Here is an 18,378-nt window from a genome sequence, read left to right as displayed (position 1 = left end):
GGGGGACTTTCTCTTTCCATTCAATCTCTTCAGGTTGTATGTTCTCCCTTGTAAACACATATTTAAAATGTTTGTTCATAATTTCTGCCATTTCAATTTCCTCTGTGTATTCAACTCCTCCTTGTCTTAATTTCTCCAAATCTTGTTTGTTTTTCAGTTTGTTGTTTACAAATCTGTAGAATAGTTTTGGTTGATCTTTACATTTTCCTATGACATCTTTTTCATATTTTCTCTTTTCCTCTCTGCACGCTTGTACATATTCATTTCTATAACAGGTATATATTTTCAATTTTTCTGGTCTTTTGTTTTTCTTCAATTTGGCCCAAGCTTTGTCTCTTTTGCCTTTTATCTCCTTACAACTTTTGTTGTACCAGCATTTTACATATTCTTTTTTCTTGTTTTTGTCTTGGGACATACTTTTCTACTCCTTTTTTATAGATTTTTGTCAAAATATTCCATTTCTCTTCTACTGTTGTATCTTCTTTGTGTATTCTTTCCCAGTTTTCATTTTGGAAGAATTCTCTTATTTTATCGAAATTTGCTTTTTCATACATCAATCTTCCTTTTCTATATCATTTCTCTTCATGTATTTTTTCTCATTTAGCTCTAGTTCTATCAATATGTGGTCACTTTTGCTTATCGGTGCCTGGTATTCTATCTTTTCCACTATTTCAGCTTCTGATGTGATTATTAGGTCTAGTCTCGATGGTTCTTCTTCATTTCTATACCTAGTGTTCTCTTGGATCCATTGTGTCATTGTGTGGTCAGTAATCATCTCAAGTAGAACACTTCCCCATGAATCTTCTCCACCCTTTACGGTCATCTCTTCCCAGCATATTTCTTTGCAATTATAGTCACCCATCATAACTATTCTTCCTCCATCTTCCATTATCTTGTTTAATGTTATCTTTGTGTCCTCTAACATACTTTTATGTTCACTCTCTTCCCACGAGGCTGTATTCGGAGGCACATAATCTATCACAAACTTTCTGTTCTTCTTATCACTGTCTTCCACTTCGATCATAATCATTTCTACTGCACTCTTTCCATATGTGACACACCTCACATTTATATCCTTCTTAGTCAGGAACATAACTCCACCCCCTTGCTTTGTCTTTCTGTTTCTAATCCAATAATTATATGCATCATGTCCTACACTGTTGGGTGGTAGTGGACCTTTTAATTTTGTTTCTACAATTCCCATTATGTCTGGTTCTTTTTCTTTCAAATAATCATTCAGCTCATTCGGTCCTGTTATTAGTCTATCTATATTTGTGTAAGACACTCTTAGTTTTCTGCCACTTCCATTGTGTTCTCTGTTTCCCTTTAGTTTTTCTCTTGTATGTCGACTTTCCTTAGTTTCATATTCACTACTCTTCAATAGAATCTCTCCTTTTCTGACTCCGTTCTGTTCTCATTTTTTTCCCTTAGCTTGAAGTCTTTTCTTTTTTTCTTCCTCTCTTTCCTCTTTATTCATTTCCCTTTTTATCCATACTTTTTTTATATTGTTCACTTGTTGCTAGTTTCCCTGTTTTGTTTAAGATATTCTCTGCCGTCGTTTGTGGCCTGAATTTAATCTAAATTGGTCTGGTTTTATCTGTGCTATACTTTCCAAGCCTGAATTTTTCCTCAATTTGTTTCATAATTTCTGGTTCATCTTCCTGAACTAAGTTTAGTAGATTTCTTATTTTTTTCATTTTCCTCATTGGTTCTTGAGGTTCTATCTGGGTTATGTTTCTCTTCCATTCCTAATATAATTATACATTTCTTTTTATCTGCTAAGTCCCTTACTATATTCTCCTTCTGTCTCATCACTTTAATAACTGAGTCTTCAGTTTGTTCTCTCATTTGCTGTTTAATTAAGTCAGTAAATGCAACTTTACTGTTGTCTTGAATTGTCCTCCAACCCTTAGCTTCTTTAGCTATGGCCTCTTTGTTTTCTTTATTATCTCTTTAATTCTTCATTCTCCACTTTTACTTCTCTTAACTGTCTTTTTAGGTCTTCTATTTCATCAGTTAAGTTTTTGTTTGCCTTCTCTAGTAATTCCAATTTTTCAAACCTCTAGGCAATTTTTGACATTTTGCCAAACCTAACCTCCCAGTGCTGAGTCATTTTTTCAAGTTTTTCCTCCAGTTTTGCCAGTCGGGGGAGGTTGGTATCCGCCGCCCCCTCATTAAATCCTTGGAAATTATTATCCTCACCTTCCATTGAACTGCTCTTATCTATGTTTCTGATCTTTACAATTTTGTCAGTTCTCTCATCTAATTCCAAGTCGTCCATTCGGCGTTTGTTTATAAGCCGTCTAGACTCTTGGACTAAGTTCTCCCCTTCCTCATTTCCCTCAATGTCCCTTCCCTTCTCCTTCCCTATCACTTCCCCACTATTTCACGAGCACTCCCCTTCCCTACAAATACAATAGGCACTTCCTGAATGCTGTGATCCACGTAGTTTTTCCTCTTTCTTCGGAACACCAGCCCTCGCCGTCCATTCGTTTGAAAGGGTGTGTGTATTTACCTAGTTGTATTTTACGGGAAGGGGAGCTATGCTCGTGGTGTCCTGTCTTCATATCTCATTTCATCTAAACTATTTTTAAATTCATGTATTGTTTTTGCACACACCACTTTCTCATCTAACTTGTTCCAACTGTCTATTACTCTGTTAGGAAAGCTGTTCTTTTTCAAATCTCTTCTATAGCTGTCTTTTTTTTTTTTTTCGTGTCCTCTTGTATTTCTGTCATCCCATTTGATCAGATTCTCTCTGTCAGTAATTTCTATGCATTTCATGATTCTGTAAATAGCTATCAAATCTCCTCTCTTCTTTGCTCTAGTGTCTGTAGTTCAAGTTTTTCTATTCTCTCTTCATATGATAGTTTTGAGAGTGTTGGTGCCAATTTTGTAATTGCTCTTTGTATTCTTTCAAGTTTTTTTTATACATTTTTTTGTACTTGGTGACCATATCGTTGCTGCATATTCCAATCTTGGTCTTATCAGGGTGAGTAGGATTTTCTTCACCATTTCTTCATCCAGGTATGTAAATGCAACTTTGACTGTTCTTATTAAATTATAGGTTTCTCCAAAAATCTTATTTATATGTTTCTCAGGTGACATATTATTCATAACAATGACTCCCAGGTCCTTCTCATTTTCTACTTTTTTTTATTCCTTCTTCTCCCAATTTACATGATTCTGTTATTCTGTTTTTGCTTTTTCCAAATTCCATTATACTACACTTTTTTGTATTGAACTCCATCTCTCACTTCCTACTCCATTCCTGTACTTTATTTAGATCTCTCTGTAGTGATTCACAATCTTCTTCTGTTTTCACTCTTTTCAGTAGTTTTGCATCATCTGCAAAGAAGCTCATATAGGTTTCAATTCCTTCATCCATATCATTAATATATAAAGCAAACATTATTGGGGCCAGAACTGTTCCCTGCGGAACACCGCTTATTACTTCATCCCATTTTGAGTGTTGGTCTCTTATCACTACTCTCCTTTTTCTTTCTTGCAAAAAGTCTTCCATCCAATTTAGCAGTTTGCCGTGTATTCCTCCTTCAGTTTCTAATTTCTTAAGCAACTTCTTATGTGGTACTTTGTCAAAAGCTTTCTTTAGGTCTAGAAATGCACAATCAGCCCATCCATCTCTTTCCTGTATTATATCTATTAGCCTTGAATAGAAACATATTAAATTGGTGACGCATGATCGTCCTTGTCTGAATCCAAATTGCCTTGGATTTAGCGCGTTATTTTTTTTCTAGATATTTTACCCATCTACTTTTGATAATTCTTTCACAAATTTTTGCTATTGTACTTGTTAGAGAGACTGGTCTATAGTTGGTAGGTTCTTCTTTATTTCCTCCTTTATATATAGGTAATATATTTGCTTTTTTCCAATCTTCTGGAACTTTTCCTTCTTTCTAGGAACTGTTTAGTATGCTATGTATTTTGTCTGCCAGTTCATTCCTGCATTCTTTCAAAATCCAGTTTGCTATTTCATCTGGTCCATGCGATTTTCTGACATCAAGATTACTCAAGTGTTTCAATATTTCATTCTTTGTTACTTCTATTTCTTTCATGGGGGGACTTTCTCTTTACCTTCGTTCTCTTCAGGTTGTATGTTCTCCCTTGTAAACACTGATTTAAAATGTTTGTTCATAATTTCCGCCATTTCAATTTCCTCTGTGTATTCAACTCCCCCTTGTCTTAATTTCTCCAAGTCTTGTTTGTTTTTCAGTTTGTTGTTTACAAATCTGTAGAATAGTGTTGGTTGATCTTTACACTTTTCTATGACATCTTTTTCATATTTTCTCTTTTCCTCTCTGCACGTTTGTACATATTCATTTCTATAACAAGTATATAGTTTCCATTTTTCAGGTCTTCTGTCTTTTTTCCATCTGGTCCATGCTTTGTCTCTTTTGTCTTTTAACTCCCTACATCTTTTGTTGTACCAGCATTTTACATATTCTTTTTCTTGTTTTTGTCTTGGGACATACTTTTCCACTCCTTTTTTGTATATTTTTGTCAAAATATTCCATTTCTCTTCCACTGTTGTTTCTTCTTTGTACATTTCTTCCCAGTTTTCTTTTTGAAAGAATTCTCTTAATTTATCAAAGTTTGTTTTTTCATACATCATTCTTCCTTTTCTATATTGTTCATTTCTTTTCATATATTTTTCTTCATTAAGTTCCAGTTCAATCAATATGTGGTCACTTTTACTTATTGGTGTTTTATATTCAATCTTGTCCACTATTCTAGGTTCAGATGTAATTATTAGGTCTAGTCTCGATGGTTCTTCTTCATTTCTATACCTAGTGTTCTCCTGTATCCATTGTGTCATTGTATGGTCAGTAATCATCTCAAGTAGTGCGTTTCCCCATGAGCCGTCTCCACCCTTTACTGTCATTTCTTCCCAGCAGATTTCTTTGCAATTAAAGTCGCCCATCATAACTATTCTTCCTCCCTCTTCCATTATCTTATTTAATGCTATCTTTGTGTCCTCTAACATACCTTTATGTTCACTCTCTTCCCACGAGGCTGTTTTCGGAGGCACATAATCTATCACAAACTTTCTGCTCTTCTTATCTCTGTCTTCGACTTCCATCATTATCATCTCTACTGTATTCTTTCCATATATGACACACCTCACATTTATATCCTTCTTAGTCAGGAACATAACTCCACCCCCTTGCTTTTTCTCTCTGTTTCTAATTCAATAATTATATGCATCATGTCCTACACTGTTGGGTGGTAGTGGACCTATTAATTTTGTTTCTACAATTCCCATTATGTCTGGTTCTTTTTCTTTCAAATAATCATTCAGCTCATTCAATCCTGTTATTAATCCATCTATATTTGTGTAAGACACTCTTAGTTTTCTGCCACTTCCATTGTGTTCTCTGTTTCCCTTTAGTTTTTCTCTTGTATGTCGACTTTCTTTAGTTTCATATTCACTACTCTCCAATAGAATCTCTCCTTTTCTGACTCCGTTCTGTTCTCATTTTTTTCCTTAGCTTGAAGTCTTTTCTTTTTTTCTTCCTCTCTTTCCTCTTTATTCATTTCCCTTTTTATCCATACTTTTTTTTATATTGTTCACTTGTTGCCAGTTTCCCTGTTTTGGATAAGATATTCTCTGCCGTCGTTTGTGACCTGAATTTAATCTTAATTGGTCTGGTCTTATCTGTACTATACTTTCCGAGTCTAAATTTCTCTTCGATTTGCTTCTTAATTTCCAGTTCATCCTCCTGAACTGATTCTAGTAATTGGCTTACTTTTTCATTTTCCTCTTTGATTCTTGAGGTTCTATCTGGGTTGTGTTTCTCTTCCATTCCTAATATAATTATACATTTCTTCTTATCTGCTAAGTCTCTTACTATATTCTCCTTTTGTCTCATCACTTTAATAACTGAGTCTTCAGTATGTTCTTTCATTTGCTGTTTGATTATGTCAGTGAATGAAACTTTATTGTCTTCTTGGGTTGTCTTCCAACTCTTAGCTTCTTTAGCTATGGCCTCTCTGTTTTCATTATTATTCCTCTTTAATTCTTCATTCTCCACTTTTACTTCTCTTAACTGTCTTTTTAGGTCTTCTGTTTCATCAGTTAAGTTTTTGTTCGCCTTCTCTAGTTCTTCCAATTTTTCAAACCTCTCGGCAATTTTTTACATTTTGCCAAACCGAACTTCCCAGTTGTCAGACATTTTTTCAAGTTTTTTCTCCAGTTTTGCCAGTCAGGGGAGGTTGGAAATTATCATCCTCACCTTCCATTGAACTGCTCTTATCTATGTTTCTGATCTTTACATTTTTATTAGACATTTCGTCGTCACTCAACTGGTCGGGGGGCCGTTTTTTGTTTACATGTCGTCTGTCTGCCTGGGCCAAGTCCTTTCCTTCCTCATTTCCTTCCATTTCCCTCAGCAATCCCTCCCCTTCTCCTCTTTCCCTACTTTCCCACTACACCACGAGCAATTTCCCCCACCCTGTAAATACAATAGGTACTTCCTTTGCTTTGGTATCCTCGATTTTTCACTTTTTCTTCAGAACGTCCTCTACGCCGTCCGTTCACTGAAGTGTGTGTGTGTATTTACCTAGTTGTATTTTACGGGAAGGGGAGCTATGCTCGTGGGGTCCCGTCTTCATGTCTCATTTTATCTAAACTATTTTTAAATTCATGTATTGTTTTTGCACACACCACTTTCTCATCTAACTTGTTCCAACTGTCTATTACTCTGTGAGGAAAGCTGTTCTTTTTCAAATCTCTTCTATAGCTGTCTTTTTTTATTTTCTTTCCGTGTCCTCTAGTATTTCTGTCATCCCATTTTATCAGATTCTCTCTGTCAGTAATTTCTATGCCTTTCATGATTCTGTAAATAGCTATCAAATCTCCTCTCTCTCTTCTTTGCTCTAGTGTCTGTAGTTCAAGTTTTTCTAGTCTCTCTTCATATGATAGTTTTGAGTGTTGGTGCCAATTTTGTAATTGCTCTTTGTATTCTTTCAAGTTTTTTTTATACATTTTTTTGTACTTAGTGACCATATCGTTGCTGCATATTCCAATCTTGGTCTTATCAGGGTGATTAGGATTTTCTTCACCATTTCTTCATCCAGGTATGTAAATGCAACTTTGATTGTTCTTATTAAATTATAGGTTTCTCCAAAAATCTTATTTATATGTTTCTCAGGTGACATATTATTCATAACAATGACTCCCAGGTCCTTCTCATTTTCTACTTTTTTTTATTCCTTCTTCTCCCAATTTATATGCTCCTGTTATCCTGTTTTTGCTTTTTCCAAATTCCATTATACTACACTTTTTTGTATTGAACTCCATCTCCCACTTCCTACTCCATTCTTGTACTTTATTTAGATCTCTCTGTAGTGATTCACAATCTTCTTCAGATTTCATTCTTTTCAGTAGTTTTGCATCATCTGCAAAGAAGCTCATATAGCTTTCTATTCCTTCATCCATATCATTAATATATATAGCAAACATTATTGGGGCCAGAACTGTTCCCTGCGGAACACCGCTTATTACTTCATCCCATTTTGAGTGCTGGTTTCTTATCACTACTCTCATTTTTCTTTCTTGCAAAAAGTCCTTCATCCAATTTAGTAGTTTGCCCTGTATTCCTCTTTCAGTTTCTAATTTCTTAAGCAACTTCTTATGTGGTACTTTGTCAAAAGCTTTCTTTAGATCTAAAAATGCACAGTCTGCCCATCCATCTCTTTCTTGTATTATATCTATTAGCCTTGAATAGAAACATATTAAATTGGTGATGCATGATCGTCCTTGTCTGAATCCAAATTGCCTTGGATTTAACACTTTGTTTTTTTTCTAAATATTTTACCCATCTACTTTTGATAATTCTTTCACAAATTTTTGCTATTGTACTTGTTAGAGAGACTGGTCTATAGTTGGTAGGTTCTTCTTTATTTCCTCCTTTATATATAGGTACTATATTTGCTTTTTTCCAATCTTCTGGAACTTTTCCTTCTTTCTAGGAACTATTTAGTATGCTATGTATTTTGTCTGCCAGTTCATTCCTGCATTCTTTCAGTATCCAGTTTGCTATTTCATCTGGTCCATGCAATTTTCTGACATCAAGATTACTCAAGTGTGTTAATATTTCATTCTTTGTTACTTCTATTTCTTCCATAGGGGGGAATTTCTCTTTCCATTCGTTCTCTTCAGGTTGTATGTTCTACCTTGTAAACACTGATTTAAAATGTTTGTTCATAATTTCCGCCATTTCCATTTCCTCAGTGTATTCAACTCTCTCCTGTCTTAATTTCTCCAAGTCTTGTTTGTTTTTCAGTTTATTGTTTACAAATCTGTAGAATAGTTTTGGTTGATCTTTACACTTTTCTATGATATCTTTTTCATATTTTCTCTTTTCCTCTCTGCACGCTTGTACATATTCATTTCTATAACAGGTATATATTTTCCATTTTTCAGGTCTTCTGTCTTTTTTCCATCTGGTCCATGCTTTGTCTCTTTTGTCTTTTAACTCCCTACAGCTTTTGTTGTACCAGCATTTTACATATTCTTTTTCTTGTTTTTGTCTTGGGACATACTTTTCCACTCCTTTTTTGTATATTTTTGTCAAAATATTCCATTTCTCTTCTACGGTTGTTTCTTCTTTGTATATTTCTTCCCAGTTTTCTTTTTGAAAGAATTCTCTTAATTTATCAAAGTTTGTTTTTTCATACATCATTCTTCCTTTTCTGTATTGTTCATTTCTTTTCATATATTTTTCTTCATTAAGTTCCAGTTCAATCAATATGTGGTCACTTTTACTTATTGGTGTTTTATATTCAATTTTGTCCACTATTCTAGGTTCGGATGTAATTACTAGGTCTAGTCTCGATGGCTCTTCTTCATTTCTATACCTAGTGTTCTCCTGTATCCATTGTGTCATTGTATGGTCAGTAACCATCTCAAGTAGAGCATTTCCCCATGAGCCGTCTCCACCCTTTACTGTCATTTCTTCCCAGCAGATTTCTTTGCAATTAAAGTCGCCCATCATAACTATTTTTCCTCCCTCTTCCATTATCTTGTTTAATGTTATCTTTGTGTCCTCTAACATACTTTTATGTTCACTCTCTTCCCATGAGGCTGTTTTTGGGGGCACATAATTTATCACAAATTTTCTGTTCTTCTTATCTCTGTCTTCTACTTCCATCATTATCATCTCTACTGTATTCTTTCCATATGTGACACACTTCACGTTTATATCCTTCTTAGTCAGGAACATAAATCCACCCCCTTCCTTTTTCACTCTGTTTCTAATCCAATAATTATATGCATCATGTCCTACACTATTGGGTGGTAGTGGACCTATTAATTTTGTTTCTACAATTCCCATTATGTCTGGTTCTTTTTCTTTCAAATAATCATTCAGCTCATTCAATCCTGTTACTAATCCATCTATATTTGTGTAAGATACTCTTAGTTTTCTGCCACTTCCATTGTGTTCTCTGTTTCCCTTTTGTTTTTCTCTTGTATGTCGACTTTCTTTAGTTTCATATTCACTACTCTCCAATAGAATCTCTCTTTTTCTGACTCCGTTCTTATCTCGTTTTTTTTCCTTTGCTTCAAGTCTTTTCTGTTTTTCTTCCTCTCTTTCCTCTTTATTCATTTCCCTTTTTATCCATACCTTTTTATATTGTTCACTTGTTGCTAGTTTCCCTGTTTTGGATAAGATATTCTCAGCCGTAGTTTGTGACCTGAATTTAATCTTAATTGGTCTGGTCTTGTCTGTACTATATTTCCCTAGCCTGAATTTCTCTTCGATCTGTTTCATTACTTCTGGTTCATCTTCCTGAACTAATTCTAGTAAATTTCTTACTTTTTCATTTTCCTCTTTGATTCTTGTGGTTCTATCTGGGTTATGTTTATCTTCCATTCCTAATATAATTATACATTTCTTTTTGTCTGCTAAGTCTCTTACTATATTCTCCTTCTGTCTCATCACTTTAATAACTGAGTTTTCAGTTTGTTCATTCATTTGCTGTCTGATTATGTCAGTGAATGCAACTTTGCTGTTTTCTTGAATTTTTTTCCAACCCTCCTTGTTCTCCTTATTATTCTCCTTTAAGACTTTATTCTCATCTTTTACTTCTTTTAACTGTTTTTTTAATTTTTCAATTTCCTTAGTTAAGTTTTTGTTCGCCTTCTCTAGTTCTTCCAATTTTTCAACTCTCCGTATAATATTGTTAACATCACCGAACCTACGCTCCAAGTCCTCGATCATCTTATCGACCTTCTCTTCTAGTCTTGTCAGTCAGGGGGGGTTTGTGTCCTCCCCACCCTCTTTAAATCCCTGGAAAATATTCTCATCACTTTCTACTGTATTGCTCTTATCTATACTTCTAATCTTGACATTTTTATTAGACATTTCATCGTCATCTGGGGGCCTTTTGTTTACCTTTTGCCTGTCTGCCTGGGCCAAGTCTACTCCTTCCTCATTTCCTTCCATTTCCCTCAGTAATCCCTCCCCTTTTCCTCTTTCCCTACTTTCCTACTACTCCACGAGCAATTTCCCCCCCACCCTGTAAAAACAATAGGCACTTCTCTTTGCGTTGTGATCCACAAACTTCAATTTTCTTCAGAACGTCTTCTAAGCCGTCCATTCGTTGAAGTGTGTGTGTGTGTGTGTGTATTCACTTGGTCTTTGGATCACGTGTTGGACTCGTGATCGACAGCTATTTCTCTCCTGGAAGAGAGCTCAGAGCTCGTAGGTCCGATCTATGGGTAATGCTATGACCTTGCACACACACACACCCCCAACTCCCCGCCCACGAGAGTTGGAGTAACACCCCTCAGCGCTGCGATACTGATATTATTTCAGCCCCGGGCGAGAGTCGAACCCGGACCTCCGTAGTGGCAGGCCAGAGCTCTAACCACAGCGCCATGAGAGGTGTGTGTGTGTGTGTGTGTGTGTGTGTGTGTGTATGTGTGTGTGTGTGTGTTTATATGTAAACATAAAAGGCACAGATGGACAGATGTTAACAGAAGGAGAGGCATTAAGAGGAAGGTGGGCAGAGTATTTTAGAGCACTAATGAATGAGGAGGAGGATATGGAGGGATTGATAGTAACATTGGGAGGTGCTAAGAAAATCAGTGATGGCAGAGAAAAAGGGAGGAAAAAAAAAAAAAAAGATGAGGTGCAAATAATTTTGAAAATGATGACAGCAGGTAAAGCACCTTGATTAGATGGATGTCATACAGAGTGTCTGAATAAGGGAGGTATGATTATAGTGGACTAGCTAGTGAGGTTGTTTAACTTGTGTCTAAGGGAGGATGAAATGCCAGACGACTGGAGGAGTGCCTGTATAGTTCTGTTTTACAGAGGAAAAGGGGGCCAATGTGAGTGTAGTAGTTTCAGAGGGATCAGCTTGTTGAGCATAGTTGGGAAAGTATATGGGATGGATTTCATTAAGAAGAGTAGGAGAGGAACAGAGGTAGTAATTGGCGAGGAACAGTGTGGGTTTAGGAAAGGAAGGGGTTCCATGAAACAGATTTTTGTGGTAAGGCACATATGTGAGAAAGCTTTAGGAAAAGGTAAGGTTTTTTGGACTTTTATAGATTTGGAAAACGATTAAAAGAGAGTAGACAGGAAGGCACTGTGGGAGGTTTTGCAGATATATGGGATTGGGGGGAAGCTGTTATGGGCTGTCAAGAGATTTTATGACATTAGACGAGCATACCAGAATTGGAAATGGAAAAAGTGAGTGGTTTGAGGAAAGGTGGGACTGTGATAGGGATGTGCGCATAGATAAGGTGGTGCAGAAGGTAAAGGTGAGGATAATGGACAGGGAATTGGAGATGGTTAAAGAAAATGAAGACAACTGGGACCTGAGCCAGTTGTTGTACGCAGATGACACTGTGCTTGTGGAAGGGCCAGAGGAGGAATTAAGGAAGTTGATGGATGGAGTTTGAGAATGCATGCAATAGGAGAAAGTTGAAGGTAAATGTGGATAAAAATAAAGTGATAAGATGTACAAGGAGAGAGGATGGCAGAGAGTTGGAAGGCAGACTTAAAGAATAGAGGCTGGAGGAAGTGGATAACTTTAGGGTATCAGAAGTCACATGTGGCCCTAGGAAAGGGAGGAGGAGGAGTGGTGATGAAAGGAGTAAATGCCTTGGAGGGGGGGAGAAAAAGTGTCATGAGAATAAGGCATTTGGGACTGCATGCAAAGAGGAGACCATATGAAGGGGTGATTGTGCTGACAGCACTGTATGGTGCAGGAATAGGTGTATGTATGTGAATATATATATATATATATATATATATATATATATATATATATGTATATAAATATATATATATGTATATATATTTATATATATATATATAATACACACATATATATATATATATATATGTATATATATGTATTCATATATATATGTATATATGTATTTATATATATATATATATTATATATATATATTATATATATATATATATAATATTTATATATTATATGTATATATATATATATATATATATATATATATATATATATATATATATATACATATATGTATATATAGTTTATAAATGAATTTATCCATATACATATATATATAGTATTATATATATATATATATACATATATACATATATATATATACATATATATATATACATATATATATATATATATGTATATATACATAATGCCTAAAATTCTTTGTCTATATCAAGACTATAAATCAAGTAAATATGAACTTATAATGAATAAATGAAATACAAATAAATCTAACATTTAGTAAATTTCTAGAAGTGCACACCTACACGATATAGCAATAGAAAAATTAATGATTAATTTTGTGAATTATAATACATGAACATATGCAATTTTCTTGGTGGAAATGAATAACAAAAAAGTTACTAAAACCAATTCACTAATGGAGTTGTGGTGGTTGAATGATATGCCATGTTTGTTTTGATAGACGCCAAGGTCAAAGAAACAATAGGATGATAAATTCGTTTATTCTAACCTTACCTAACCTAACCTATATAATACAATTTTGGTACCTCAAATGTGGCTGCCTGATTGTTATTGTACTTCTGGCAATTAACAGACAACGGCAGAACCCCATGTTGTCTCATAAATTCCAAGGATGCCCTATACACTTTGTAACAGCGCTTATTAATGTCACCTGTCCACAACATAAAAGCAATTGTCTAACTGACAGTGACTGGATTGGACAGATGACAACATGGTATCTCGACTGTATCCTAGCGACTCCATTCGTTAGTAGATTTGCTTGTACCAAGGTGTTTTGTTATCTATTTCTGCCAAGAAAATCACATATTACATTCATGTATTATAATTCACAAAATGAATACTTAATTTTCTAGCACTTCACATTTGACTCAATGAACATGTTTTAACTAAAATGTGATAAGTTGTAATAAGAAATCACCTAAAAGTGGTATGTTAGAATGCAGCCAAAACATCCCCAATGTAGGATATTTGGGCCATAAATGTTTTGGTTATGGGTGCAACCTAAGATGTTTGGGCTGGTGCATAAACATAAGTTCATGAGAGAAAAGTGCAAAAAATATTAATAATAAATTGAGAATTGTTATATGTTATTATTTTTTAAATTCATAAAAAAAATGGACCAGGTACATTGAACCTTTGCATGCCTGTGAAGTAGGCAATCTATCACAATTTTGTTCACTTCAATCTTCATATTCATAACGATAAGTTTATGTTTCTATGATGTCAATACATATTTATCAATCAAAAATAAAAATAAAAGCATATATACCATAAATATACCTGATAATAACATGATAAATAGGCACACTGGGTTCCCCCAAGGTACCATACAATAGCTTGGCACATTCAACATTGTGACAATGTACCAAGCTCATTGGGCTTTTACCTAAGCCGACTACATATTTATAAGTTGATATCTTAAGAGTCAATACACATTTATCAATCGAAAACAAAAATCAAAATATATAAGCCATAATATTTCTCATAATAACACGATGATTTACAATTGGGTCACCCCAAGGTTCCACCTAGGTTAATGTACTGTATATGTATTGGGCTTTACTCAGACCCATGCTATGCAGCAGTGCAATGTCCTGACAGCCAGGGTACCCCTGGTGAATATTTCATGATGTCGGCTATACTGTAATATTTAAGGTATGTTGCAGCCATAGCCCGTAGTTTTTTTTTTTTTTTTCTGAGGAATAGTTACGAAAGAATTTTCCCACAACACAGAAATTAACCAAGTTATGACAAGCATTGTATTTGTAACATGCTTTGGCCCAGTAAAGATCATTTAAAGCACAACATGCCCATGGTAAAATTAGTGTCAATACAAACCTGGAACTAATACTGTAAATCAACTTCAGCTTAGTTATTATTACAATTTAAACTTGTTCACCAACACAGAGTGTAACCAAGAAAAGGTTCAGTAGGTGGCTTCGGATTCATCATTATCATAGAAGATGTGTTTTTTTAAGGGAAGACTTAATCAAATAATACAAACTTGCACTAGCCTTGGGCTATTAAAAAATGTCAATTAAGCATGATTATTTCATAAAATATGACAAACTGAAATGACCCACAAAATATGTTAGTCTCTTGATTAATCTGTATAGGTGGTCAGGCCCCCACTAGCCCCGCCCCCAACTGAAATAAGCAGATTGAAAATTTAAAACACTCATTAAAATAATAATGGCTAAAGATTTGTCAGCCCAACCATTAACCCCCTCCCCTTTTGAAATAAGGATAACATATGTGTATGATCATATTACTATTAGCCCCCCCAAAATTTGCTCAGCCCCCCAAAAAATTTGCTCAGCCCCCCAAAAAATTTGTTCAGCACCTCCTTAGACTCCCCAACTAAAAATTCCTGGCGCCGCCGCTGTCGATAAGCTATACCATAACACTCAGAGAGCGGTAACTTCGGTAAGCACGTCTCAGCTTGGTGGTACTGAGTGACGGTGGTGACAGGCCCAGTGCCCCGGTAATTTTACCGGTTAAACTTTTATCATTAAGCAAGTAAGTACCGCTAAGGTCTCGGTAAGCTTTTATCATTAAAACAGCTTTTTTCGGCACTCTTTTTAATTTGTCAATAGAATTAATGTTATTTCTGTGATCAGCATACGAAACTGTATTAATTGTGAAAGTTTCATAACAAGATTCCGCGTGTCGCCAAACGAAGACCCATATATGTGTGTTTGCATATATATATATATATATATATATATATATATATATATATATATGTGTGTGTGTGTGTGTGTGTGTGTGTGTGTGTATTTGTGTGTATATATGTATATATATATACATATATATATATATATATATATATATATATATATAAACACAAATATATATGTGATCGACAGCTATTTCCCCCTCGGAAGAGAGCTCAGAGCTCGTATGGTATGACCGATCTATGGGTAATGCTGTGATCTTACACGCACCTCCCCCCCAACTCCTCGCCCACGAGAGTTGGAGTAACGACCCGAAGCGCAGCGATACTGAAATTATTTCAGCCCTGGATAGGTGTGTGTGTGTGTGTAGTGACGCAGCCACAGGCGGTCACACACTTCCCATAGTTGGCAAGAGGTGAATATGAGCTAGCCAATCAGGAGCCAGCAAATGGTTCTCGAGCGGCTAGCGACCTCTCTTGCCAACTACGCTGAGCCGCGAGCGACCCTTAAATAGGGCAGCGGCGGCCAGTCAGGGCAGAATAGTAATAGCCACGGCAGCAGCAACAACATCTCGTCCAGTCTTGTAGCAGTCCCATCGAGCCTCGCCGTCATCAGCCGCCACCGCCTCTGACGTTAGGCTCACCGTCCAGCTACGACTGATCAGATCCACTAAGCAGTGGCTATTACTTGTGGTTGTTTTACCAAAGAGATTAGAATAAGAGACCAAAGTGAATTTCATTTTCCCTGGCTTGTTCGAACCAAACCACTACAAATTGGTGACCCCGGTGAAGGACAACCAGGATTATGGAAAACTCACAAGTGAAACTTCCCAGTTTCTCCCGTGACTTGGAGAGCTGGCTACTTCACACAGAAGCCTATTTAGCCACTCAAGGTGACGTTCCGGACCACCAAGCCTTCGGCGCGTACATCGCCGCTCTACCAACGGACGTCATCGCCCTTGTCCGTAACGCCGTCTCTTCTCCTCCGGAAGAAGGCAAGTGTGCCGCCCTCAAGACTGCCTTACGGAAGCTATGCGCCAGGCCTGACGACCAGCTCTACCGAGATATCCAGCAGAGCGAACTCGACGACACCACCCCCTCACAGCTATACACCCGCATGGCCAACCTCAACACCCGGGCAAAGGTGTCATTGCCCAAGGAACTCCTCCGCTCCATTCACCTCTCCAAGATGCCGGACGCCCTCCACTTACACCTGGAAGCTCTAGCCGGCGATAAGGACGACGAACAATACTGCGAAATAGCAGATAGGTTGTTCCAGCGACATACCTCGGTACACAAACCAGTGCATAGTGTTCGTGCAAAGTGTAGTGACAACCCAGGTGTTACCGACCATAGTGCTGTGAGTGAAAACATTCCCATGTCATATAGTGCCAGTGACCAAAGTATGCAGCATGAAGACCTTGCTCAACCAGTTGCTTGCCGAGAAGGGAACCCCCCCTCAACCACCACCTAGCCCCGCTCCACGACAGGATACTGCCTCCTGTTGGTACCATACCCGCTTCGGAGCCAAGGCGCTCAGATGCACACAACCATGCAGCTGGTCGCGGGGAAACGCCAAACGCGGGGGTCGGTAAGCACTCCTACCCCCGCTAACCATACTCACACCCTCCTCTCAGTGCGTGATCGCCACTCTGGCCTATCTTTCCTGGTAGACACGGGCTCAGCCGTCAGCATCATACCCCCGACGGAAGAACCCAACCACGGTACACGGTGGCCATCCTACGACCTGCTTGCAGCCAACGGTACGCCCATTGCAACGTACGGCAGCCACCACAGCGTCCTGGACCTCCACGATGTCAAGTTCCCTTGGACATTCGTCATAGCAGCGGTCCAGCACCCCATTCTTGGCTACGACTTCCTCCAGCATTACAATATGGTAGTTAGCGCCAAGGATAACTGCTTGTACCACGGCACGACAAGCATACCGGGAACCACCACTAACGCCAAATCCCACCAGATATCGTCCCTCCAGTCCGCTGGCGATTATGTACGCATCCTGCAGGAGTTTCCCCAGCTAACATCGCCAGACAAGACCAACACCACCACCACCCCTCACAACATCATGCACCACATCCAGACATCTGGACCGCCAGTATACAGCAAGCCTCGACGACTTTCCCCAGAGAAGTTGGCCGCTGCCAAACAGGAGTTCCAAGAACTCCTAGACCAGGACATCATCCAACCATCGGAGAGTGCTTGGGCATCACCACTCCACATGGTTCCCAAGCCACCCCCACCGCCCAACCAATGGCGGGCTTGCGATGACTACCGTCAACTTAACCGCATCACGAAGCCCGACCGCTACCCCATCCCTCACGCTCAAGACTTCCACTTCAAGCTTCACGGGAAGCAGGTCTTCTCCAAAATTGACCTGGTCAGGGCGTTTCATCAAATCCCTGTAGCGCCGGAAGACGTCCAGAAGACAGCCATAGCCACTCCGTTCGGCCTCTTTGAGTGGAAGATGATGGCCTTTGGCCTCCGGAATGCCGCCCAGACGTTCCAGAGGTTCATAGACCATGCCCTCAGAGACTTCGACTTCATCACCGTTTACATCGACGACATCCTCGTAGCCTCCGATACCCACGACCAACACCGCCAACACCTCCGCCTCCTCTTCCGCCGCCTCCAAGATTATGGCCTCCGGGTACATCCGTCCAAGTGTCTCCTCGGAGTTTCATCTCTCGACTTCCTCGGACACCGCATCTCAACAGCAGGTCTGTATCCTCTCCCTCAGAAAGTAGACACAATCCAAGATTTCCCACAGCCAACAACCATCAAGATGCTCCGACGATTCCTAGGAATCGTCAATTATTACCACAGATTCATCCCCAACGCAGCTGCAAAACTCGCTCCCTTGAACGACCTCACCAAGAACCATTCCAAGCGGTCGCTCAAACCTGTGAGATGGTCTTCCGAAGCGACCCAGGCATTTGGGCAAGCCAAGGCGGCAATCGCTGAAGCCGCCCGCTTGTCCTACCCAGTAGCTCACGCACCCACATTCCTTACCACTGATGCCTCCTCCACAGCAATTGGCGCCGTCCTCCAACAGAAGATCAACGGCCAGCTCCAGCCTATCGCCTTTTTCTCCAAACGTCTGGACCCTCCTCAAATTCGCTACAGCGCCTTTGACAGGGAACTGCTAGCCATAGTCTCGGCTGTCAAGCACTTCC

General features: G+C 38.2%; 1 protein-coding gene across 1 annotated transcript in view; it reads right to left on the bottom strand.

The window, feature by feature from the left end:
• LOC143030960 (uncharacterized) overlaps positions 1 to 14,444 on the bottom strand; it is a 50,921-nt gene extending 36,477 nt beyond the window's left edge. The window contains exon 1 of the mRNA XM_076194260.1: positions 14,350 to 14,444. The gene's annotated coding sequence lies outside the window, so the exon portion shown is untranslated. The remainder of the gene's footprint in view (positions 1 to 14,349) is intronic.
• Positions 14,445 to 18,378: the final 3,934 nt, after the last annotated feature.

Source organism: Oratosquilla oratoria, chromosome 12 (genome assembly GCF_046742065.1).
Source record: "Oratosquilla oratoria isolate Oo_2021 chromosome 12, ASM4674206v1, whole genome shotgun sequence".
Lineage (NCBI taxonomy): Eukaryota > Metazoa > Arthropoda > Malacostraca > Stomatopoda > Squillidae > Oratosquilla > Oratosquilla oratoria.
The sequence above is the reverse complement of the archived record's forward strand: the minus strand, read 5'-3'. Positions and strand labels throughout refer to the sequence as shown.